The 26,992-nt window shown below is 32.5% G+C and overlaps 1 long non-coding RNA gene across 1 annotated transcript; it reads right to left on the bottom strand.

Moving 5' to 3' along the window:
* Positions 1-5,073: 5,073 nt before the first annotated feature.
* LOC145320384 (uncharacterized) lies at positions 5,074-24,894 on the bottom strand. The gene is made up of 3 exons (XR_013880246.1): positions 24,813-24,894; positions 15,951-16,023; positions 5,074-5,126 (listed from the first exon to the last, which is right to left on the bottom strand). It is a non-coding gene; the product is annotated as an uncharacterized LOC145320384 (long non-coding RNA).
* Between the last annotated feature and the right edge of the window lie 2,098 nt (positions 24,895-26,992).

The following is a 26,992-nucleotide window of genomic DNA, read 5'->3' as shown; positions in this document are numbered from 1 at the left end:
GTAAAGTGGTTGATTGAAAGGAATCGTTTTTTGGAGCCAGCTACGAGTTTCACTTTATTAGAGAACATGAAGTTCTGGTAAAACATCCAAGTAATAATTTATAGATTTTTAATCACACTATGATGACAACATTCATAAGTATGAATAACCAGTGGACGTTATAAATTAGGTATGAAGAGATTCTATTGTATGAAGAAATTGAACCTTTGTAATAGAATGTATTTCCGACAATAATCTCAAATACGAGAATAGTTATTTCTTTCATCGTATTATAAACGACTTTCCGCGGATATAGAATGTACAATTATAAGATTAAAATCAGTTTTTTAGCCCAGAGGTGCCGAAGGCACGGGCTAAAAAAAACTGGTTTTAATCTTATGATTGTACATTTTTATATTCGTAGAAAGCCGTTAATAATACGATGCTAGACATAGTTTTTTCGTATGGATGAGAACCGGTTCCTATCCACCGGATTCGAAAGAAAATAAAATTTAAACCTTCTCAAAAGTTTTAAACCAGAAATAATAATCATACTTTATATTTTTTCTGAATTAGTCAATTTTAAAATAAATTCTAAACACCAAAATACTGTTATTGAACAGAATATGATATTCAATTTATCATATTAAATTCAAAATAAATTTTATAATTCAATTTTTTAAACTGTATATCTTTTCAAACATCGTACGTTTAAAAATTGTAAATATTAAACTTTTAAACTCAAAATGTATAAAGCATTTATTTTAAACAATAAGCCATAAAAATATCATTACACACCTATTATGCATGTCAAAATTGTTATTACCATTTTGACACATGTAGTTTTCATTTTAACATATTAGATTGGCAGTATGTAAGGGTCAATGAATGGTGCTTTCCAGTATGGCTTCCAGACTGGTTTAATGAATTAAATCATCATTTACTATCCACGAAAAGCTGTCTATACTACGATGCTATAAATAACTATACTTAATTGTCTAGCGGCTACACCCCTGAAGACATGTACGGGCTCTTGTAAAAGTGGGAAGTTGACCCTTCAATATTGATATTAGTTTAAAAAGAAAAAGTAATCAAAATGGATTTGATCGTTGGTATTTTTTCCAAATGCGATTTCTGAAAAATGAAGGATATCCTTTGCTACAGACTCACAAATAGACATCCAGTTGCTTTCATATGAGATTATAATCTGGTATAGTTATGATAAATACAAATAAAGTTAACTTTTATTAGAAAAGTAGGTCTAATAAGCCTTCATTTTGAGCTGATTATCTAAATATGGCGCATAAATATCTACATTCTATATTTTATAGATTATAGTTTAATCATTCACGTACAAAGAGATATATATTATTCAGTTTCACCTAAAAACCATGCATATAATTAAAAATACTATTTAATTTATCATTTTTTGGCGCTTTCCTTCAAATTACCTATCGAGCACTGAACTTCCATCCGTAATCTTGTAATAACCCAATGGTGCCTTAATACCCAGTACCAAATATAACCTTAACTAAGTATTAAACAAAAAAATACCCCACCCTCATTCTAAGTTTTTCTTAAATAAAAGAAGGGATTGCTGTTTTCTGTAGTCAACAAGACTAATTCTTTTAACTTATTAAAAGATTACTGTTGCATGCTATCCCTGACAAAATAGCAACGAAAAAAATGTCAACTATGTTGCTAAATATATTGTTGCTGGGGAGTGGCGAATTCGTCCTATGTGTAGAATATCACGATAATATTATCATGATGTCCTATCACTACCGCATATTGCCAACATAGTGAAGTTTTTTTTATAACGTAAAGTAACAGGATGTATGTCTGTCTATATCTGTAGCTTAAGATCTCGCTAACCGCTGTACTGATATGGTTCTCCTGTAGAGTGAAGCTTCTGATAGGTCCAGAGAAGGTTTAACTATTTGGGGAGAGGGTTCACCCTTCCATAAAAAATCGCACCTGGAAAAAAAATTCCTCCTTCAAAAAGAATGAATTTAAATCTTCTTCTTAAATGTTTAATTTAATATAGATTTACAGTTCTTATTATTCTATAATTTGCGGAAATAATCGCACACCATTATTTATTATTGAAATATTTAAATGCCTGTAAGAAATTCCAATATGCCATTTAAACTCAATATACATATATACAACGGCCGTAAAACGACCAAAAATTAAGTTTAGATTATTTTAATACATTACATATTCATAATACTATGAAATATAACATGAGAACTTTATCCGTTCTTGCTCATTTTTCTACTAATTTAATGTTTAAGTTCTAAAGATTATGCTCATTAATTGTTTTAAATACTGCGTTGATAAAAAATTGCACCCTTATTTTAAAAAAGTTCTTTCCTTACATGAAGCTCTTTTAACCTTACTGGAAAAAACCAACACTAATACCTACTAAACCTACAAAGTTACATTAAATTTCTAACTGTTACTGAAAGACGGCATAACAAGTTATGTATTTGCTACGCTTTTAACAAGGAAAATTATAATTTTAGCATTTTAAAAATGTTCACAAACTAACATATAATACAGATGTTAGATTTTGTATATTTTTATGTCTTTAAAAAAGTTCCAAATATGGTGAAATCATCCTTGACTTTCACCAGGGAAACAGGGATACGACAATTGACGACAAATCAATCACTCCCCCAATATCTTGGTAGCTAGTAAATATGGGGGAAAGAAAGGAACTTGGTTAATGTTACCGCCATTGTCTTTTCCCTCCCTGACTTTAATTCAGGAAGATTATCTTGTGTATTAGGACAGGGATGCAGGGAAAGATAAATGAAACTCACTCACCTTTAAATCCTTTTCAAACAGAATAGCAATTCAGCTCTTATATATGGTAATTTATACAAGAAGTCTAAATGATATATAACAACAAAAAATATTTTATCTCATAAAATACGTCGAAAATATGACTAGCATTTATTCTAGAATCAAAATTTTTCAAATGACATTATTCTAATAATGATATCAGTGCAATTTTCTATTATAATTCTCAATCTTTGTAAGATATGATTTTTTGTTAATTTTTTTTCCAATTTACAATCCCTAAATGCCATGGTATTAGGAATAAGCCAAAATTGGTTTGATAGGTCTTTACACGTACATATGTATCCAAGGCAGAAATGTGCTTTGGGCTCTTTGAACCACGTGGATTTTTCACACAAGATGATTTTTTCAGCAAAAAATGTTATTTTCAGTTTATGTACAAAAACATAATTAAGGTCTCTTTTTTCCTTTTTAATTGGATCATAGTTGCTTTTAATTATCAGTCAGGGAGCTTTGTGTAATTTACGAAGTGTAAAGAAAACAAAGATCTCTCAAAATTGTCGATTTTCCAATATGCTTAAGCGTTAAGACAATGGACGATCAATTGATGTATATCTCAAATTACCATAAACAAAATTACCCCCTATACAGAAAAATTAATTGTGAAAAAATTTAGTCACTGTTGGACAGCGAACACGTTTGTAAAACTTTGGGGACCAGGATAATTTACAGTCAAATGTTCCTTCTCGATCTCATTGGAATTTAAACAAAATAAGATTTTCAAACTTCGCTGATTGATTATCAGTCAAACAAATTCTGAATTCTTAAACCCATAAACTTTGTGAACTTGCATGTAAATATTAAAATATAAAAAGGTGTGGAGTAGAAATATAGGACGGATCCATAAGGGGGAGGATACAAATGTCCAAATAACAAAAATTCAAAAATGAGAAAAGGTAAAAAAGACATAATTCTATAAAATAAAGTAGTTAGATTTTTTTCAGGTTACTAATGAACCGATTGAGTTCTCCATTTTAGGGAAGCTCATACAGGTCACGGAGGTTTTTGGCCATTTCATTTTTAGATTATGCCTAGGGTTAGTTTTTGGTTATCTTTATGCCCAGCTTTAATTCGAACCTTTGAACACAGAGCCCTAAGATACTAGGGATGCAGCCTCTAGTATAATCTAAAGTAGTAAGATGTTTGTCTAAGATTTTGATTATTACTGAACCGATTGAATTTCCCTTTTTTAGCTTTTTATGTTTAAATTTTATTCTTAGTATTCACATTCAGTATATTTACAGAATACTGGTATGCAAGGGGCACAGCCGTTAGTACTAAATTTAGTAAAAAATCAAGCACTTCGAAGAAAAAAAAATAACAAAACAAAAATATTTGTTTATAATAATAAAACTTTGTTATGAAAAAATTTTTGAGCACCATTGAATTTCTTTAAAAAAAAACAGAATAAGTGACTTTAAGAATGAACTTTTTTGAATGAGATTAAAATTCTTTATGTTTAATTTTCTAATAGAATTAGCAGCTAAATAGAAGGCAATAGATAAGGAGGTATGCTTGTTTACTTTAATTTGATAACTTAAACCACCAAGTAATTTCAGAGATACTTTGCTTAAAAAACCTTACTACTTTAAACTATAAATATTTTAAATCATAGATTGTTAAAAATCCTTGAAGTTTTTATAAGCATCTTAGAACCTTAACTATAAGATAATAAATTTAAACCTAATGTTTAGTGCTAATGATGTCTAGATAATCAATCATATTTTCATGAAGATGGTTTTACCTTTTTTAACATGCAGAAATTTGATTTAAAACGCAATTTTTTAATGAATATTTTTTAGAACCCATAGATTCAGGCGTAAAATGATAAATATAATAGTTCCTACTGCTTATAAATAACTCGCGAGTCATAAAATGTATTATAGCAACTGTGCCCTTAGTCCTTTAAACTAATAGTTCTAAAAACCGGAATGGTACCTATGTTAAGCTTCAATGAGATGAAAAACGCAATAAGGGTTGCATCCCTAGCATCTACGAGAAGGATTTGTATTATAAAAATTACTCTTAAAATTGTAATATTGTCTAGTATCTACCCTATCTTTTTCGCCTGTGAATATCAGTGTACTAGGTTCTTCATAGCTCATCCTTAGAATGTTGGACTTGCTCTTTTGTATATGTTGAAAATTGATAGTTTCTGTGTTAACAGTTGTCACAAAAATAGGTAGTACATAGTCATACAGTTTTTATTTTTTAATAAAATGGAATTCCTTGTTAATTGATGGAACTCTTTTCAGTGGTGTCGGTGCTGGCTTTGGCTCCTGAAAAAAATAAGAGACGTTAAAAATTCATTAAAAGGTATGAATTTTATAAGATTAAACATTTGACGATAAATTGATAAACATGCCTTGTTACAAAAAAATTACCCCTTCTGCAGATTTAAATAATTGGTGGATAAGTTAGGACACTGCTAGATTTAAAACCCTTTTGAGAATTTTTTACCATCCTTAATTTTTTTTAAATTGTTTATAAAAACCAGTGTAATTACAATCCACTCTTTAATTAAAATTCAAGGATTTAATGAAATCACAGAGGGTGTTTTTATCACAATTATATAAAAACTTTAAATTACAGTCATATGTACTATGAATATTATGGATGTGCTTTGCTACACTAACAAGAAGTGAATTAATGCTTTTTAAACAAAATTTTGTTTTGTGTAGGTTGGTTAAGAATATGTTTTCAAACAAGGATGACAACATCCATCGCCTTAAAGCTAGAATCTAATAATTCAATGTCCCCTCCCTCACTGCTCATGTCAAAACTCTATGTTACACATACATGTAGAAATGTAGAAGCATAATTGTAAATCAATAAAAGCTTCACTCCCAACAATAAAGGTACTAAGACAGAGAGGGAATGTCTGATTGAGCCAATAAGAGAATCGCATCGGTACATACATTTAATTTCATTGGTTGAAATTTTGTACACATCTTGTTACGAATGCATGTTTTTTATCATTTCATACATAGATAAAAGTCAGCTGTAAACAGTATATTTTCTTAGTAGAAAGCTTTGCGGAATCATAATTAATTGCCCAAAAATTTCGTTTAAATTTGAAAGCTTTGAAACGAGGTGGATTCTTTAAAAAAAAGTTAGGCTGGCTACTCGCTGGTAAGGCGAAATTATTTTTGTGAAAAATCATCCAAAATCGAATAAAAAATTTACAAAAATTAAATAGAATCTTAAAGAGGGTTATTAACATATGTTTTAGTTTAATTTTTGTAGATTTTTAATGTGCTTTTGGATGATTTTTCTCAAAAATAATTTTGCCTCACTATCGAGTATCGAGTTTATCATTTTTTAAGAATCCACATCAGCTTGAGTCGAAAGTAAACAATACTTTTGTCTGCTAGAAATGTTCCTTCTTAGATTTGACGAAGATAGGGTTCAGAATATGCTTCTATTCTTATATTTCTATTCTCCCAACATGTAACTATTTCCTACTCATTTGTTCATTATATAGAAAAATATTCAAGCTTAATCCCAAAAAATACAATTATCACGGTTCCATCGGGATTCCTCCCACACGGGATTCCTCCCACTGAATTCCTCCCACGGGATTCCTCCCAAACGGGATACCTCCCACACGGGATTCCTCCCACACGGGATCCCTCCCACAGGATTCCTCCCACACGGGATCCCTCCCACGGAATTCCTCCCCAACGGGATACCTCCCACGGTATTCCTCCCACACGGGATCCCTCCCACGGGATTCCTCCCAAACGGGATACCTCCCACGGTATTCCTCCCACATGGGATCCCTCCCACGGGATTCCTCCCACGGAATTCCTCCCACACGGGATCCCTCCCACAGTATTCCTCCCACACGGGATCCCTCCCACGGAATTCCTCCCACACGGGATACCTCCCACGGTATTCCTCCCACACGGGATCCCTCCCACGGAATTCCTCCCACACGGGATACCTCCCACGGTATTCCTCCCACACGGGATCCCTCCCACGGAATTCCTCCCACACGGGATACCTCCCACGGTATTCCTCCCACACGGGATCCCTCCCATGGAATTCCTCCCACACGGGATACCTCCCACGGGATTCCTCCCAAACAGGATACCTCCCACGGTATTCCTCCCACACGGGATCCCTCCCACGGTATTCCTCCAACACGGGACTCCTTCTATAAATGTTTCAATTTTTTTTTCATTTTCAAATTTTTTGGGTTGAGGTGACCTCCCACACCTCCTTAAAAATTTTTTTTCAAATTTTTTTTTTTTTCATTTTAAGATTTTGAGGGGTGAGATGACCTTCCACCCCCCCCTAAAAAAAAAAAATTTTCAAATTTTTTTTTTTTTTTCCATTTTCAATTTTGTTGAGGGTGGGCTAGCCTCCCACACCCCCAAACAAAATTTTATTTAAATTTTTTTTTCTTTTCATTTTTAAATTTTCGGGGTTGGGGTGACCTTCCACACCCCCCTAAAAATTTCATTTTCTTTTTTTTTCATATTTTTATTTTTTTTTTTTTTCGGGGTAAGGTGACCTTCCACACCCCCCTAAAAATCATTTTTTCAAATTTTCTTTCTTTTCTGGATTTAAAATTTTTAGGGGTGGGGTGACCTCCAAAACCCCCTAAACTTTTTTTTTCAAATAATAAAAAAAATTTTAAATGGCAAAAAATATAAAATTGAAAAATTTTTCAGGGGAATGTGGGAGGTTATCCCATCCCCCTGAAAAGTTTAAAATTTAAAATGGAGGAAAAAAAAATTTTTAGGGGGGTGTGGAAGGTCAGCCCACCCCCGAAAATTTTAAAATGAAAAAAAAATTTGAAAAAAAATTTTTTATAGGGGTGTAGAAGGTCACATATTTTCATTCATAGTTTGTCCTCTTATATAAACATAGTGTGGTGGAGGAAGTCACATCTATAGTGAACTGTTATATCCATTCATTCAAATTTTAAGTACTTATGTTTTTATCCCACCTTTTTAAGATTATGGGGGGGAGGGGAGGGTTGGGTTGCAATTTACTTTTTTAGTGATTGGTAGAAGAAATAAAAACTACATTCTTCTTCAGGGGTACAAGGAGACATAAACAGACATTAAAATTTAGAGTTAAACATAATAACAGATAATTTTAAAAACAGTTTTATATTTAATTTCAAATTCTAAGAAGGTTTTGTTTTATAAAATTTTCTGTAAAACTAAAATTAGACGGACTTTAAAGACTGCTGTTGTTTTCTCAGTAAGTTAAAATAAATAATTTTTATTTCTTCAAATCTTAGAAGAAGAAGATAACATGCAAGGTGGAGATGCTCAATTTTCAGAGAGAGGAGGTGAAGTCCGAGTGGAAGGTGGATTCCAATATGTGTTGAGGAAAGATAGAATAGGAAGAAATGGTGAGAGGACATGGAGGTGCCGCATGCAGAGGCAACATAGATGCTCTGCATCTATCAAAACAAAAAATGGCATACTTCAGGGAAATGAGGCACCTGTACACTCACACACTGGAGATCCAGTGAAAAATGATGTTTTGAGAGTGCAGTCCCTCATGAGGACAAAGGCCTCTTCAACTCTTGACACAACAAGATCTGTTCTTGCAGATTGCCTTGCAGGTCTAAGTCAAGATACACTGCAAAGGCTACCTAAGCGCCCATCTTTAGATGATAACATCAGGGCTAAGAGAAGAGTGGGCAATCCTGTAGAGCCAAATCCTCAGAATTTAAGCTTTGAAATTCCTGAGAAATACAGGAATGTTCTTCTTCATGACACAGGTATTGCAGATCCTAACCGCATTTTAATGTTAGGCTCCAGGGAGCTTTTACATGTACTGGATGATGAGAATGTGTGGTTGGGTGATGGCACCTTTGCTGTTGTGCCATCAGTTTTCTACCAGCTTTACACAATTCATGCTAAGGTAGGCAACAACTATCCTCCAATTGTGTATTTTCTTTTGCCCAACAAAGAACAAAATACATACATCAGGATGCTAGATGCCCTAAAGGAACTTCTGCCTGATTCTGTTCCACAAATTATGTTGCTTGACTTTGAAAATGCTGCTCAAAATGCATTCAGACTGGCGTACCCAAATGCTTCAGTAAAAGGATGCCTTTTCCACCTTAGTCAGTCTGTAATAAGAAAAGTTGGAGAACTAGGTCTAATCCTTAATGGCATTATCATTTGTTCCATTAGATGATGTGTTACCAAGATTTCATGAACTAGCTGATTCATTTCCAGATATAGAGAGAGTCAATGAGCTGATTGCCTACTTTGAGGTAACTTACATCCAGGGTAGAGATAGAGGTGAAGGCCTAGCAAGAAATCCTCCTAGGTATCCCCCTCAAGTTTGGAACCATTTTACAGATCCAGCTGATAATGTTCCCAGAACCACTAATGCTGTAGAAGGTTACCACAATGGATTAAATTCACTCTTTCTCTCTAAACATCCCAGTGTGTGGAAACTCTTAGATGGGCTTATAAAGGACATTGCACTCCAACATAAGGTTTATGCTGACAATCAGGCTGTCAACAATCCTGCAGTTAGACAAAAATACAAATTGTTGGCCCAAAGACTTGCTGCAAAAGTTAATACTTATGCAGCAAGCCCAAATAAGTTGATCTATCTCAGAGCAGTAGCTAACATTTTTAGCTCTGTCTGATCCTATGAAGAAACAATTTTTTATAAAAAAAAAATAAAATAAAAAAAAAATATAAAAAATAAAAAAAATAAAAAGATTTAAAAAAAAAGAAAAGCAAAAAAAAATTTTTTAAATTAAAAACATCAAAAATGGCTTGCTATTATACTTGACCTCCTCGTGGTGCAAGCTGGATAAGACAGACAAAGTATAAAAATCAAATGAAACTTTTTCAGACATATAGTCAAAATAAAAAACCTATATTTTTAAAATCTTTAGAGGACAATTTATAGAAAAAATTTGGAAATAATTTGGAAAAAGAATTTTAAAAATAAAATCTTGGTTTTCTTTTAAATAAATAACTGAAAAAAAGGGAAAATGTTTTTTTGTAAAATGAACCCATGTGGGAGGAATACAGTAGAAGAGATCCCGTGTGGGAGGAATCCCGTGGGAGGGATCCTGTGTGGGAGAAATCCTGTTTGGGAGGAATACCATAGGAGGTATGTGACCTTCCACCCCCCCTTTATAAAAATTTTTTTTCTTCCTCCATTTTCAAATTTTAAACTTTTCATGGGGATGGGGTAACCTCCCACAACCCCCTGAAAAATATTTCAAATTTTTATTTTTTGCCATTTAAAATTTTTTTATATGAAAAAAAATTTTTAGGGGGTTGTTGGAGGTCACCCCACCCCAAAAAATTTTAAATCCAGAAAAGAAAAAAAAATTAAAAAGATTTTTTTTTAGGGGGGGTGGAAGGTCACCTTACCCCCGAAAAAGTGTGGGAGGTCACCCCAACCCCAAAAATTTAAAAATGAAAGAAAAAAAAAATTATGGAGGTGAGGGAGGTCACCCCAATGCCAAAAATTTAAAAATAAAAAAGAAAATTGAATGAAAATTTATTTGGGGGTGTGGGAGGTCACCCCACCCTCAACAAAATTGAAAATGGAAAAAAAAAAATTTGAAAAAAAAAATTTTTTTAGGGGGGTGTGGAAGGTTATCCCACCCCCAAAAATCTTAAAATGAAAAAAAAAATTTGAAAAAAAAAATTTTGGGGGGGTGTGGAAGGTCACCCCCCCCCCCATGAAAATTTTAAAATGAAAAAAAAAAAATTTTTTTTTACGGGGGTGTGGAAGGACACCCCACCCTAACAAATTGAAAATTGGTAAAAATTGAAACATTGTTGGGAGGAGTCCCGTGTGGGAGGAATACCATGGGAGGGAACCCGTGTGGGAGGAATACCGTGGGAGGTATCCTGTTTGGGAGGAATCCCCTGGGAGGGATCCCGTGTGGGAGGAATTCCGTGGGAGGTATCCCATGTGGGAGGAATCCCGTGGGAGGTATCCCGTGTGGGAGGAATACCGTGGGAGGGATCCCGTGTGGGAGGAATACCGTGGGAGGTATCCCGTTTGGGAGGAATCCCGTGGGAGGGATCCCGTGTGGGAGGAATTCCGTGGGAGGGATCCCGTGTGGGAGGAATACCGTGAGAGGTATCCCGTTTGGGAGGAATCCCGTGGGAGGGATCCCGTGTGGGAGGAATACCGTGGGAGGTATCCCGTTTGGGAGGAATCCCGTGGGAGGGATCCCGGTTGGGAGGAATCCCGTGGGAGGGATCCCGTGTGGGAGGAATACCATGGGAGGTATCCCGTTTGGGAGGAATCCCGTGGGAGGGATCCCGTGTGGGAGGAATTCCGTGGGAGGGATCCCGTGTGGGAGGAATACCGTGGGAGGTATCCCGTTTGGGAGGAATCCCGTGGGAGGGATCCCGTGTGGGAGGAATACCGTGGGAGGTATCCCGTTTGGGAGGAATCCCGTGGGAGGGATCCCGGTTGGGAGGAATCCTGTGTGGGAGGAGTCCTGTGTGGGAGGAATACCGTGGGAGGGATCCCGTTGGGAGGAATCCAGTGGGAGGAATCCCGTGGGGAGGAATCCCGTGACTACCAATTATCACAACAACAAAAATATATTTTTGTATTTTTTTTGTGTTTTAAATTGAAATGAATTGACAGTTTTGTTCAATTTGTATATTGAAGTGTAAATTTATAAGTAAGAAGCGCAGCAACAATAAGCTATACCAGTATTTTAGATTATCCTTATATAAAAGTAACAGGATGTCTGGTTTGAAATCACTACTTTTATAAGAAAATTTGAAAGTTAAGGGTTGACTCCTCCGCCCTAGTGCCCCTAGGTTACGTAAAAACTGTTTTACAGCAATAATTTAGAAAATATATGTAAATATCTTCATGGTCATTACCTTCTCATGATGGACAAACAGACTGATATCGACAAGTGGGAGAGTACCTGCGCTTCTAAAGGCAGACACTCTTTAACTAGGATTTGTCCGTTCGTCTGTATAATTATTTCATTTCATCGAAATTATCTTTACTCAACATGTCATAAGAATTATATCCCTTACATTTTCTAGTCAAATTTTTCAAAAAATTTAAGTCTATTAAAGATTTTTTTAAATTGAATAATATAACTGTTGTTTTGCTACCTATGGACAATTTGAACACAATATGTAGTTTTCCTGATTATATGTAGACACAAATTTCATTCAATAACTTTTAATTTAAAAACAATTTAGTAATTGATTGCTTGACGTCACACTACATATTGAGGTAATAGCTCACTTCAGAAACAATTCTATAATTCCATAGAAACAAGGACAGTTAGGTTAACAGTAACGTAGGATTTTAAAGCAAAAAAAATTTACCCGTATTTATATTCATATTTTTAAAATAGTCCTCTGTATCTTTTTCTGTCTCTCTCTCTTTCTTCCTTCTTCTTTCTTTTTTCTCCTTCTTTTCTTATTTCAATCTACTCTTTCTTTTTCTTTTTTTTCTCTCTCTCTCTTTCTTTATTTTTCTCTCTTTTCTCTCAATTATTCTCTTTCTTTCGCTCGCTCACTCTTTCTATTTCTTTTTTTTTCTTTCTTTCTTACTGCTCAGAGACGTTATATATGCACTGTAGAGCATTGCAGACCGAATGACTTAAAAGTTTCGATCTAAACAAAAAAAAAACAATTGAATAAAAGTGCATTTGACAAGGGGGTGTAGAAAGAGGAAAAACCAAGGTTTGAGGGGGATAATCTAATGTATTTTTGTAAAATTTGAGAGGGGTATATGAGGGATTTCAAAGTTTTAGGGGGGTAATACCCTTTTTCCCCCACCCTTGGGCGTCTATGCATTTGACCCTAGGGATATTTGCTGTAAGCTGTAAGAAAATGAAAACTAATCATGAATGATTGAGAATGAAATACTTTTTAATGCAATTCAGCCAGGGACACAGCGATAGGACCATGGACAAATAATTAAATCTTCTATAAATATTTGCGTGTAAAACCCTGCATTTTGAGGTGAGAAAAAGATTTTACGGTCAAGCCATTGTCCTCTACCTCCCTGATTAAGGAACAACATGAGTCACAAAAGGAAAAGTACATTTTAAACAAGAATGACAGCATCATTAAGGAGCGCAGCCTTCCTCTCCTATTTATTCCCATCTCCATTAATTTTCCTCCCCATCACTTTCACGTCCCTTTATGCATCCTTTTCCTCGCTAATCTTTCAATATCTATAAAAAAAATAGATGATACTAACTGAGAGAAGCTTTTATTAAAATGAGCGATGAATTACATTTCTTTTAACCTAGAATGCTTCTCTCCATTCTACTTTCTCTTAAAAAGCTTTGCAACTATTAGACATAATTGTCCTTGTTAATAATATGCATTTTCAAATTTTAGATGTTAATAGTTATTTCTCGCATCGTATTATAAACAGCTTTCCGCGGATATAGAATGTACAATTATAAGATTAAAACCAGTTTTTTAGCCCCGAGGTGCCGAAGGCGCGGGATAAAATAACTGGTTTTAATCTTATGATTGTACATTTTTACATTCGTAGAAAGCTGGATATAATACGATGCTAGACATAGTTTTTTCGTATGGATGAGAACCGGTTCCTATCCACCGGATTCGAATAAATACGAGAAAAAATATTAATTCTATCCACAGAGAGACAAATGAAATAATCGATATATCATTACTTGTTGTTGGATGTTGCACCAGATTTTAGCGTACTGTGAAAAAGTGATGCTCACAGCTGGCTAAAATAACAAAACCCCAATCCACCCCCTCCCCTTTTACTGTATGTACGAACTGACCGATAAATGAGGTTCATATCAGCAAGCTAAATTGATGACATATTTTCCGTGTTAATTTATCCACGTGTATCTTATATCCATTAATATATTTGATTGCGTGATATTATGAATTTGTATGTCTACATTTAGAATATTTTCTACCCTAAAATTATCACATCTAGCCGTGTAATTCTTAAATTATATATACAATCCACTGTAAAACAATTCACAAAATTTTGTTTCTTTCTGTTTTAATAATTTTCTACGAATTGCATCCATTATTTTTTTTATAATAAAAGAAAGGGAGACAACATACATAGACGTCCAAGGGGGGGGGGGTAATGGGGTGATTACCCCCTAAATAAAAACGCTTCCCTCTATGACATAAAGATTACCCCCCCCCCCAAAAAAAAAAAAAAAAAATTTTCTTCAAATTTTTACCCCTCCCCAAATGAAAAAGCTTGGACGCCCCTGACAACATACATAAGTTGCGAAGCAGAGAAATAAAATGAGTTTTATTAGAATATTAAGTCCAAAAGACAGTCAGTACAGAAGATGATCTCGCTGATCACAGAATTTTTAAAACTTATTTCAAAAGTTTATCTTTTTATCAGCCTATAAAATCCAATTTTTCTCAGAGAAATCAATCGTTTTAGTAAAAAGACAGACGGACTGACGTCTATCTTTCATAACATCCGAGAAAATAATATTTTCCTCGCAAAACGTTTCAAATAGACAGACGGACAGTTGTAATTCTAGAGTACATTCAAACACTAGAAATTCTTACAAAAAAAATACATTTAATTATTTTTACAGTGTAGTCGGTGATTGTTTCTGTATGATTATAATTGTAAAATATTTAAATTATTATATAATGTCTCTATATTTGTTCTAAAACATGAAATATCTCACTTTTCAATAATGATTAAGAAGCATAAATTATAAAATTCTTTTGTGTCAAATAAGGCTTCAATTTCTAAATTATTTCAACCTTTTATTTATTTTATCTAAAGTAGCTAAGCGACTCTATAATTCCAAATAAAAAGTCCGAAGGTAAGAAAGTATTAAAGAAAATTTGTGAAATACATGGCTGCTAATGAGATAGACTTTTCTATAATTATGGCATATCTACTCTTAATCTCTTGTGGTACGTTCAAAATTTTGGTGAAGATAAATTTTTTTCTTAGGGCGAATTTTTGCGGTGGTTGAGGTACCCTCCTCCAAGATAGTTACAAACCCTTCCTGGGCCTATAAAGAGAACCATATCGGTTCAGTGGTTAACGAGATCCTTTGCTACATACAGACAGAGAGACATCTTGTTGCTTTTATTTTAGGATGAATTAAAACCCCAAATTACCAATACCTTTGTTAAAACAAACAAGTTAGATTCAAATTATATTATAAATTGAAGCTATCTATAACTCTTATTTCTTTTTATTGCTTAATAATTGAGCATTTAAATATGATGATTAACATGGATGACAACATCATAAGCAGCGAAGCACAAAATCTATTATGAAGTAGACAAACTGACAAAGTGAGTTATAGAGCAGATTATCTGTTATCCTTAAAAAGAAAAGAAAGAGAGAGAATATGCAAAAAAAAATCACGAAACCTTAAACCTTTCAAGATTATTGTCTTTGAAAGTTGTAAAAAGAAAAGCAGCTTAAAAGCAGTCAGACTACCATATATTTTATTCTATACCTAATGTCCAATCATAGTGCATAATAAAGGGAATATGGCAAGAAGTTTCAGCCGTATATTTTTTGTAGGAGCAGCAGAGAAAATGTGTTGTAAAAAGTAAAAGCGGCTAAAAAGCTGCTGAAAAGCAGTCCGACGGCTACGAATTTTTAATAATTAAATTTAATACTAATGAGAATGTTGACAAGAAGTTTCAGCTATCTATCTATTATAGGAGCCAGTTGTGAAAAATAAAAGGGGCTAAAAAGCTGCTTAAAAGCAGTCCGACGGATACGGATGTTTTTTTTCTTAATTATGCTCCATATTGATGGGAATGTTGACAAGAAGTTTCAGCTTTCTATCTATTATAGGAGCCAAGAAAATCACGTTTCCCCAAAAACGTTTTAGACATACGGACAGACGGACATTTCGAATTATAGAGTAGCTAAGCTACTAAAAAGTTACTATGTTACTAACTTTGTCCGGCTACTCTACATCAAATATGATTTTCTTGGCCTTTGAGCATTTAATCACTAGGTAGGTTTGTTTGCTTTCTGTTTCATATTTTGATAAAACATATTGCTTAGCTACATTTTGTCATCTTTGATTGTTCAACTTTACAAGCTATTGGTAAATACATAACCATAAAGCAGGTATTGCCAATAAAACACTGAATTACCTGATCTTGAGTGTAGGATATAGAAATGACCGCTGTATAATCTTCATCCGTGTGCTGTTCTACTCGCACAGTTCTGAAATTAAAAAGTATTACTATCTAAAATGGTGAAAATGATGAATGATTGTATTGATTGCATTATTTCCCGATCTAGCTCATAATTATGAATGGTAAAAGAAAAGAAAGTAACGCCAGAATAGACAAAGCTTTCAAAATAAGTAATTGGCCTTTTAAGATCTCACTAACCACTGGGCCGATTTAATTCCCCAGTTTGTTGAAGCGTTAAACGGTAACAAGTATGTTTTAAGGCTATTTTATTTCTAAATTAGAGTCTTGGTATAATAGATGTAGTTGTTAAAATAATAAACAGGCGTAAAAGGTAGCTACGCTCCAAGGCTTGTGATTTAAATTTTAACTTTCCACACTGTCAAGTCCAATAAAAATACACAATCATGCAAAGTTTTAAAAAAATAAGACGTTTCTTTCTTGACTAAAATGCCTAATATGGTATCATATTCGCCTTCATTAATTACCTATAGAAAAGCTTTTCCAGTATGGTTTCCAAACTTGGATTAGGACTAGTTCTCAGCCATACTGAAAATCAAGTATAGCATCGGAAATGAAAATAAAAATCAAAAAAAATAATACCAGTTTTGTTTACCATGGTTAACAAAACTTTTTTAATCTTATATTTTTTAAAATAGCCGCGAAAAGCTGTCTATAATACGATGCAATAAATAACTATCATTTTGTAAAAATGATGTAAAGTTGTTGCCACTCTTTGTGACATTCAACAGTAATTCTAAAAAATTGATACATTTACATTTTTTCTCAGCCATTGTTTAGTAAAACAAGAACAATTATATTCATGGGAAATTCTATAACAAATATAACTGAATGGCAGGTATCCTTATATCTCGTGTTTTTAGTGTTTAGGTTGGGTTAAGAAGGTTTATAAAAGAAGAGGGGTCTAGGTTAATGTTTGATCGGTAATTTATATTTATAGGTTTGAAAAAGGCATAAATCCTGATTGCCTGCATATAAGGTATTTAATGCATTTTTGAATAAAAAGGGAAGATTGTTAAGAAACCTAATATTGACAGAACACAAAATGCGTTTTTTTTTTTTTAAAGTGTAAAATTATTGATCACAGCTGCAACTAACTTACACATACTCTAAAAAAATATTATAATTATTAAATAAAAAGGGCTGCAAAATGGATTTAGAATATACGTGGATATTATGACAGGGTAAAAATTGTCTAAAAACTAGTAGGAGGGTAGGGGATAGGGTAGATGGGTGGTATCGTTATTTTAGGCCGCTGTGAGTTTCAAAATATATTTCAGTGAATTTCATATGCACTTTTTACAGTATATTATAAAAAATAGCCCGGGGGAAAGGGGTAAATATAACTGCTGGCTTTAGGGTGGTAAAAATACTTTATACTAATTTTTACTGATTTATTAATGTTATATCTTACAGAAAAGTGAAGATATGTAAAAGAGCAAAAAAAAGTATCTTAAAAACAAATTTGTATATTTCTGCAGGGAGCTGTTTATTATGCTAGTCCCCAAAGTTTTGTTATAACATTTTCTAATTCGCTGGCTTAACAACTTTGGGGAAATTTATTGAATTTTTATTGGTTGGTTCATTAAGTTGAATGCCAAATCCTTTCAATCACTAATTGTAATTTACAGAAGTGGCAATTTTGTGTATCATCATTGTAAATTACCTTTATTCCTGGTGACAACTATTAATCATATTATTAAGATTATTTAGACATTCTTTATTACATTTACACTTAATTTATGTTTAATAAATAATGGGGATAATTTATGTAGTTTAATAATGGATTTAGAATATACGTGGATATTATGACAGGGAAAAAATTGACGCATATTTAGCTTGCTAACATGAACTTCGTTTATTGGTTTGTTCCTCCACCCTGTAGGAAAAGAGAGTATGGGGTAAAGGGGGTGGTTAGGGGGAGAGGATTATTATCTTAGCCAGCTAAAAGTTTCAGATTGCACTATAATCTGGTGTAAAATCCATGTAATAATAAACTTATTTGTAATTTATATCATACAGATTCTCATAAATATTTCATGTCTTTAATTGGTGAAATATTTTTGTAAGAAACAAAGCTTATTAAAAACAGTTTTTTTGTCTTTTTCAAGCAGATACAAAAACTTTCTGTAAGCTTTTTGATTCCTGTAAAACGAGGCTTTTATATAATACAAGTAAATTTTTAAAAGCGAAGCTTTTCTATAATTAGGGTCGGTCCGTCCGTCCGTACGTCCGTCCGAGATAGATAGCTTTTATTCGTTAATTTAGGCATGTTAGAATTGTCCTATCGATTTCAAACTTTGCATGATGATTCCTGTAGTAGTTAGGTACGATTAAGAAAGCGTAGCAACTCTATAATCATTACCAGAATGTCCGTACGTCCATTTTAAACATGTTGATTTTTCTAATTTTTTAACAGCAAATTTTTATGTGATCTAATTATCCGTTTGATCTGATTTTTGGTATATTGATTCCTGGGACAACAAAGAACAATATTTTAAGCAAAACAACTCTATAATCAAATCCTAAAAATGTAAGTATGTCCATAAACTCAATAAAAATTATCCTGTATCAAGAAGTTTTTCAACAAATTTACTTACAATTTTGCTTCGACTCTTATACTTTTATATTCTGATAAATCAGTTTAGACACTATACAAGTGTTAATGTCCGTTTGTCCTACCGTTTCAGTGCTTCGCTTTTATGGATGTTGTCATCCTTGTTGTTTAGAAAATTCTTGCAACTAATGGAAGCAATTTTCAATTTGTAAACAATCCATTTATGAAAGTAACAGTATAACTCTCCACAAAGGATCTCGAAATCTCTTTCACAGTAAAGCTTTGGAATATTTTAGAGAAGGGTACCTCTACTCCCCGTTTTCCTCGAGTGCTCTTAAAGGCTTCTGGAGCGTAGCCGCTAGTATTATTTAAAATAAGATACAAACTTTTTATAATTATAGAACTATTGACAAGAAAAGCAAAAAATTGAAATATTGTCTAAAATTAATTATACACATAAAATATAGGAAAAAGGCGTTACCATTATTTGTAATGTTATGATATGAAGCAAAACAGGATAAATATTTAAAGGTTATGCCATTAAGACTATTAAAATCACAACAAACGAAGCTTCCCCCCGATTTATGCCCTCGGGTTTATTACACTAATCCCTTAAGTTTCATAATAACGTTTTCTTATTCGTTGCCTCAACAACTTAATTGAATTTTCATTAGCTGGATCATTAAGTTCAGTGTCCAAACGTTTCAACCACTAATTGTAATCTACAGAAGGGGAAATTTTGTGTATCATCATTAGGGATGTACATCAATGTATCAGCCATTGTCTTTTTCTTTTGTTCCCTCCTAAAATTGGTCTAATTTTCTAACCTTATTAAACTAATGATTGAAAGCACGACTGTAGGACGACAACATGTCGACAGTTTGACATTGCAAAGTGATATTTTATTTGCCTCCAAGATACGCACATTAACAGGGGGTCTACAAATTTATCCAAAAAAAAATATAGAATTACATGATAAAAATAAATTTATAATTTTTAAATTTTATTTTTAGGTTTCTATCAAAGATACATAGATGTCAGAAATTTGTTTAAAAACCTTTGAGCTTCTATTCTATATATCTAAGTTTGTCCATCTGCCTTTATGGCTTTTTTATTTTTCTTTGAGTATTATAATAATTTTAGGAAAAAACTGGAAAATAGGATTTGTTTCTATACGCTAATGACTTTTTAAACAAACAAGTCTTTTTAAAAGCGAAGCTTTTCTATAATTAGGGTCGGTACGTCCGTCCGTACGTCCGTTCGTAACGGATAGTTTTTTTCGCTAATTTAGGCATGTTAGAATTGTCCTATTGATTTCAAACTTTGCAGGGTGATTCCTGTAGTAGTTAGGTACGATTTAGAAAGCGTAGCAACTTTATAATCATTATTAGAATGTCCGTACGTCTATTTTAAACATGTTGATTTTTTTACTTTTTTAACAATAAATTTTTATGTGATCTAATATTCCGATTGATCTGATTTTTGGTATACTGATTCCTGGGACAACAAAGTACAATATTATAAGCGAAGCAACTCTATAATCAAGTCCTAAAAATGTAAGTATGTCCATAAACATTATTCTGTATCAAGCAGTTTTTCAACAATTTTACTTACATTTTGCTTCGTCATTTATACATTTATCTGATTATTCAGTTCTGACACTATACAAGTGTTTGTGTCCGTTTGTCCTACCGTTTCAGTGCTTCGCTTTTATGGATGTTGTCATCCTTGTTTAATAATTGCTTTTAAAAAATATATAATTAAGTTATTTTTAATGATTTTGTAGAAAAGAATCAACTTTATGAAAAATAATATAATATCATATTTATCATCTATAATACAAAGTAGCTTGATGTCTGACCGTCTCTCCGTCTGTCCGTCTGAAGCTTAAGATCTCGGTAACCACTGAACCGATCGGATTCTACTCTTCAGGTTATATACCTAGTGGTCCTGTGGTGGTTTTAGGCTCTTTTTTGGGGGGGGGTTGGACACCCCAAACACCCCCAAAAAACAAAAAAATCCCCCCCGATTTTTTTTTAGAAGATTTTCTTGGTCCTTTTTTTGTAGAAGATTTCTTTGGTTCTTTTTTTTACGAATTTCACCTTAACTTTTTTTTTGATCACCTCTTGGGGCAAAGCCCCTAGAGGCTAGGGGCGAAGCCGCTAGTATTTATATATAATATGATTGATTGAAATAACCATTGCATTAAATGAATCATAATATTTGTTAGATATAAGAAAATTTTGCTCTTATTTTCTAAAACTGTCAATAAACAAGAAATAAATAGTCAATTTCTTAACTTATTTTTGTTGAGGGACATACTTACATATCTTATTTATAGAGTAGCTATACAATATACATCCTATTATATAAAGTAGTAAGCGTTTTTTTTTTGTCTGTCCCGAAGGATCTCGCTAACCGCTGAACCGATATTGTTCTCCTTTACAGTAAAGCTTCTTATAAGTCATGGGAAGGTTTTAAACTATTTTTGGGGAGGGTGTCTTCACCCCTTCCCCCCCAAAAAATAATTTACCCTTTTTTGTCATCAAATTCAAAATGGGATGAGGTCGACTTTTCCCACTCCTACCTTAATTGCCCCTAGAGGCTTCTAGGGGCGTAGCCTCTAGTAACTAATAAAGAAACAAAATTAAACTTGATTAAGGCCACAAGATAAACAATATAACAATCAAAGACTTTAAGGATAGGATCTAAATTCAAATGTTTGTTTTATTTATCATTTTTATTTTAAAATTAAATTAAATTATGAAAAGTGAAGTCATTCTTCATTTAGGGCGCATCAATTCGTCCTCTCGTTCAATGGTAAAAAATATAACAAAGGAAAATGAAACAACAATATTTCAATTAATTATTGTCAGAAAGTATGCAAAACTATGCTTATATCATAAATTTTTTAATGGTTGTTATTTTCCATTTGGAATTTAAATATTTCTAGCACTCCTATGCTTACTATACTTAAGTATGAAGTTTCAATTTAGTAACACTTTTAGTCACAGAATAACAATTTGTAAAATTGTAACCCTTTTATATTAAAAGAGTTTTTTCGGTATAACAACTACGTTCGTATTTCCAATTGTCTGGATTGTACACTGTACAGCTTCGTTATAATGTTTGTTGTAATCCTTGTTTAAGTGAATATTTTAAACTTTTATAATTGTAAAATACATAATAAAAAAGATAATGTCATTTATTTGAATTAAAAATAACAATAGTTTGTAGATGGTTTATCCCTTGTTAAAATGATTTTAATGATATTTTAGTGGTTAAATTTTACAAAGCCTTCATTAACCTTAATATCTGTTTTTCTTATATCCAGGCAAAAGGGATTTATTCAAATTCTAATTTTTAAAAATTTAATTTACTGAGAATTCAAAAGTCTATAAGGACTATATATTCAAATTACCCATTCGGTAGATTAAAATTAAGTTTACTAGTAAAAAGTTTGGACACTGAAGATTTTTACAACCTAGTAAAGATTTAATTTTAGTCCAGAAAAATGTATTTGACAACGAATGAAAGAACGTGCTCATAAAACTTTGAGAACAAGTGTAATTTAAAGTCCAGTGACACTCCCCTCCCTCCCTGCACTGGTATCTAACAAAAGATTGATTAGTCTTTGGTCAATTTTCTCAGAATAATTCACAAAATAAAATAAATCAAGAATGATACAATCCATGTGTGAAAGGTTGATTCCCAAACAATTTTGATGCTTTCATCATATCAACATAAGGCTAGTGTTATATAACATTTATTTGAAAAATACTTTAAGTTGTCCATAATGACAATGTAAGTATCAGGCAAATTTTTATGTATAAAGACTTGTTTTTTTTTCAGCCAAGACAACTTTTAATCAGGGAGGGAAAGGACATTTGATTATTACTCTAGTCTCCAACGTTTTATAATATCGTTCTCTTATTCGTTGGCTTTCCCTATTTGGGGACTTTTATTGAAATTTGTTTGGTTGGTTCATTAAGTTGAGTTTCCGAATGTTTCTACTACTAATTGTAATAAACATAAGGGGTAATTTTGTGTATAATCATTGGGGATGTACATTAATTTATCGACCATTGTCTTATATGGCAGACAATATAAAATTATAAGATTAAATTATTTCCATTGCCCAATGCCCAATAATCACTTTTATCTTATAATCTTACCAAATGTTTTTAGTTATAAAATCCAAAAATATATCTATATGGCCAAAACGAGATATAGAGTAACTACACTCCGAAAAAAAGGGGAGCAAAAAAGTCATCAGATTTTATAATTGAACCAAAAAATGAATGATTTCTTATTGTGATTTTTAGAAGATTTTTAAAGTCTACTTTTTTCTGTAGAATAACATCACACCAACAACCTTTTCAACCTAGTACCTAGGTGTGATTTAAAAGTATAAAAGAAAGCTGAAAACCTTCTTATTGTCTTTACAGTGTGTGATATGGATTGCGTGAAGAAAACGAAAGCAATACTCTCTTAAGGAAAAAAGAGATAGATAATGAGGCAAAAGTTCTAAAAATAGAATGTATAACATAGATAACTGTCTGGTTCAAGTGGTGGGGATGTTATTCGTCTGCTAGCGAATTGATTTCTGCTCTTTTGTAGCGACTTGATTGTGTTAATATTTTTTACGCTGTTGGCTAATATCTAAAGACTCAATTTAAAGGCGTCACATTTAGCTAGTGTCTTAAATTTACGTCTTATAATACAAAGTAGAACGATGTCTGTTTGTTTGTAGCGAAGGATCTCGCTAACCGCTGAGATCGGGTTCTTTTTTACAGGGTAGCTTCTCATAGGTCCCGGGAAGGTTTATAACTATTTTCTTGGAGGGGGGGGGGTGGGATACCCCCAACCCCCTAAAAAATGAAAAATACCCCCCTCCAAATTTTTTTTCTTTTCAAAACTAAAATTAAAATAGTGGGGTAGACTAACCCCCCCCCCCAATAAAAAGAAATTCCCCCACCCCCCAAAAGAAATATTTTTTTACATTCTTATTTTAAATCTAAAATACGAAAATTTGGTTTGATCAAACCTCTTGGGGCCCAATCCCCTAGAGGCTAGAGGCGAAGCCGATAGTAGAATATAAGTGAATATTATGACAGGGGACAATTTGTCGAAAATTTAGGTTGCTAACATGAACTTTCTTCATTGGTCAGTTCTTTCGGAGGGGTGAGTATGGAATAAAGAGGGTGGATGGGGGTATCGTTATTTTATCCCGGTGCGAGTTACCGAGTTCATGAAAATCTGATGTAACATCCAAGTAATAATAAATCAATTTTAAGCACAAACTTTTCGAATAATAATATTATTGATTTACAAAATATTACAGAAAAATTTCCAAAACTTTAATGTTATTAATTGTGTCTTTAGATTCCTTTATCCTTGAATATGATTTAAAAATTTATGAATATTCCATAATAATTCATATAACCAAAAGTAAATCTTTTTATAGGATAAATCTAAATATGAAATCTAAGCTGGATTTAACAAGTTAAATGTTTTAATGGATGTAGAATATACGTGGATTTAATGACAGGGGAAAAATTGTCGTCAATTTAGGTTGCTATTTCCCCTGTCATTTATTTATTCTTAGATTATTTCATCCAGTAGTAGCTGGGAGAGGATAGGGTAAATGGTGGGTGAGGGGTGAGTCGTTATTTTAGCTCACTGGTTCTTGTTTTACTTTATTAGAGAACATGAAATCTGGTGTAAGATCCAAGTAATAAATAATATTTTGTATTGTATTAAAGGTATTTTGATTGGCTGGATAAAAGTATTGATCCCCTTATTTTCTAACTTTAAAACAAGGGCTCGGTAGCCGCGCGTAAGCCATCTGTAAGCCTCTGGTAAATTAACCATTTAAAATTTTAAAAATAAGCTGGAAGTCTAAACCTGGCCTAAATATGACAATTTCTCTTTTAAAAAAAATATTCATCGCATACAAACGTGTTTAGCTTTAAGGCTCAGTCGCAGCTGCCGAGCCCAGCTTAAAGCTATGGTAACAGTAGAGATAATACCTGAAAATCAAAACTGAATGGTTTCAGTAGTTTTTAAGATCTTAAGATCGAACAGAAAAAACATTACTTTTACATAATTTTCATAATAGATTATTTTCTTACAAAAACTTAAAAGAAATTTACCCACTTATTTTCAATTTAATAAAAAAAATTATGGGATGGGGAGAGTTTCAGTGCTCGATTGGAAATATCAGGGAAAGCACCGCCTACCTGGTATATTCACTACTAGACTCCGCCTCTTTATCCATTTTTTGCCAAATTATAACATTTGTTAAAATTAATTAACTTTTCTGTAATACGAAAAATATGTCAATTAGGTGAAGGGGGTGATTATTAGGACTAAGTACCATCTTCCTCACTCAAAAAAAAAATAGTTTTGACGTTCTTTATTCCATTAGAATAACATTGCTTTACCTTTTCCGTCCTAAATATATAATTAATTGTTTTGAAGAATTTAAAGTTAAGGTATTTCCAAAATAGCTAAGCAGTGGCTTGACTACCTCCCCCTTTTTCACCTTCTCTATGTCTGTGCACGCCACTGAATTTAAGTCATACAAAAGCTAGATTTTAATTAAAAACAAAAAATAAAGACACAAATATGATACTTATTTTAGGTTAGGTCTAGTAAGGGTTATAAGAGTCCCTAAGGCCGGCAAAGATTAAGGCTTTTTTTAATTAAAAAAAAAGGCGGTAGAGGGGTTTGGTGGACAGAAATAGGTTAAATTGAAGTACAAATAGTTCATTTTGGGTAAGGCCAAATTTTCAAGAAAAGTTTTTAAATTACCAAGAAAGGGAATTATCTAAAAACGGTTTGCCAAAACGGGTTCATCATGTGAAAGGAACCTCAAAGCTTTTTATTTTAAGGGGGTAAAATGGAGGCGTTTTAAAGTATTGAGTTGGTAAACACTCCTTTGTTCTTTGGAAGTCAGGTAATGCAAAATTAACAAACATTCGGCAGACCTTTATAGTGTTTATCATTCGGAACTTTTCTTCAAGAATTATCAGAAATCAGTTAATGATGCAGTTTATAAAAAAGTTTCATAACGATCTAATTCTTTTGTGCACAAGGTCTTTGACTCAGTTAAGTTGTAATTATCTACATTCGAATTCTATGTTTTGATATTCACTGAATTTAAGATAATTTTAGCTCTTAACCAAATGTTAAATGCTCGAAATTTGGAAAGACACTACTGTAGTGATGCAGTGTAGAATTTTATAAACCAAGAATGCGCGTTGACGCGCCCGATACCAATGTTACGTGCGTCGTTTGCGTAAAAATCCCTCCACCACTCTTTTACTCCCCCCCCCCCTTTTATTTGGTTGACCAACCCTTAAAATGAAATATTGTGAATGTTTGGAAATGGAGAAAGCAAAATTGATTTTCTTGGTATATTTAATAATTTTTATGCATTTTTTGGTAATTGATTAACACAATGTTTTGGTTCGGCAAACATAATTAGTAAAGAAGGCGTGTCAACTTTTTCACTTTTTATTTAAGATAGCTAGCCGGTTCTTTTAGTAAGTAGTAGATGTAAAATTTTTCATAGAATTCAGATATGCAATCGGTTTTTTGTAGACCTCTTATTTTTTAAGTAATTTTAGTTTTTTTAAAAAATAATTAAGTCGGTTTTAAGGTACTAAAACGCAACAAAATAAAAGAAGAAAATGGCCAGTATGAACAAAAATAGTAAGATCTTTAATTTGACACCTTACTTTTAAAATTCTGTTGAGTAATTATTGAAAAAATCTATTTTTTTTAACCTCAGTTTAATCAAAACTTTGAAGTAAAATATAATCTTCCACAGGCATAAAAAATATGGGTTCATATATAACTTTAGAATCAGAAAAATATTATGAATCCATTGTAAGCTAAATTGAAAAAGTTTTATAAAACTATAATAAAAAATATAAGTTTATTTTAAGAATCATAATTTTCGGCTTTAAAGGGTTGAACAACTTGAAAACTTGAAACAAACCTAAATAAATATACATACAATGTAACAGATATTTTTTAAACACAAGAAACAATAAAGCATTTTTAACTGCATTGTTTTGAAGTTTATAAACAGATTGAAGCATATTTGTTCATAATTTTTCGTTCTTTACATGTTATGTAAGTATCACTATTTTCATTGTAGTATCTATTGTATATATTCTATGAACATTATCCTTTTTTTTGTCAATTCTATTGGATGAGGTTTTGAGGTTAAGCTTCCCGATTAGTCAATTTTTGAGACTTGTGATTGGCTAGTTTAATAGTTACAATTAAAAAATTTAAAAAACTTAAATTACTTAAAAAATAAGAGGTCTACAAAAAAAACCGATTGCATATCTGAATTCTATGAAAAATTTTACATCTACTACTTACTAAAAGAACCGGCTAGCTATCT

The sequence above is a fragment of the Acartia tonsa genome, chromosome 1 (genome assembly GCF_053477335.1).
Source record: "Acartia tonsa isolate MP-2025a chromosome 1, ASM5347733v1, whole genome shotgun sequence".
Classification (NCBI taxonomy): domain Eukaryota; kingdom Metazoa; phylum Arthropoda; class Copepoda; order Calanoida; family Acartiidae; genus Acartia; species Acartia tonsa.
This window is presented reverse-complemented; position numbering and strand designations above follow the sequence as displayed.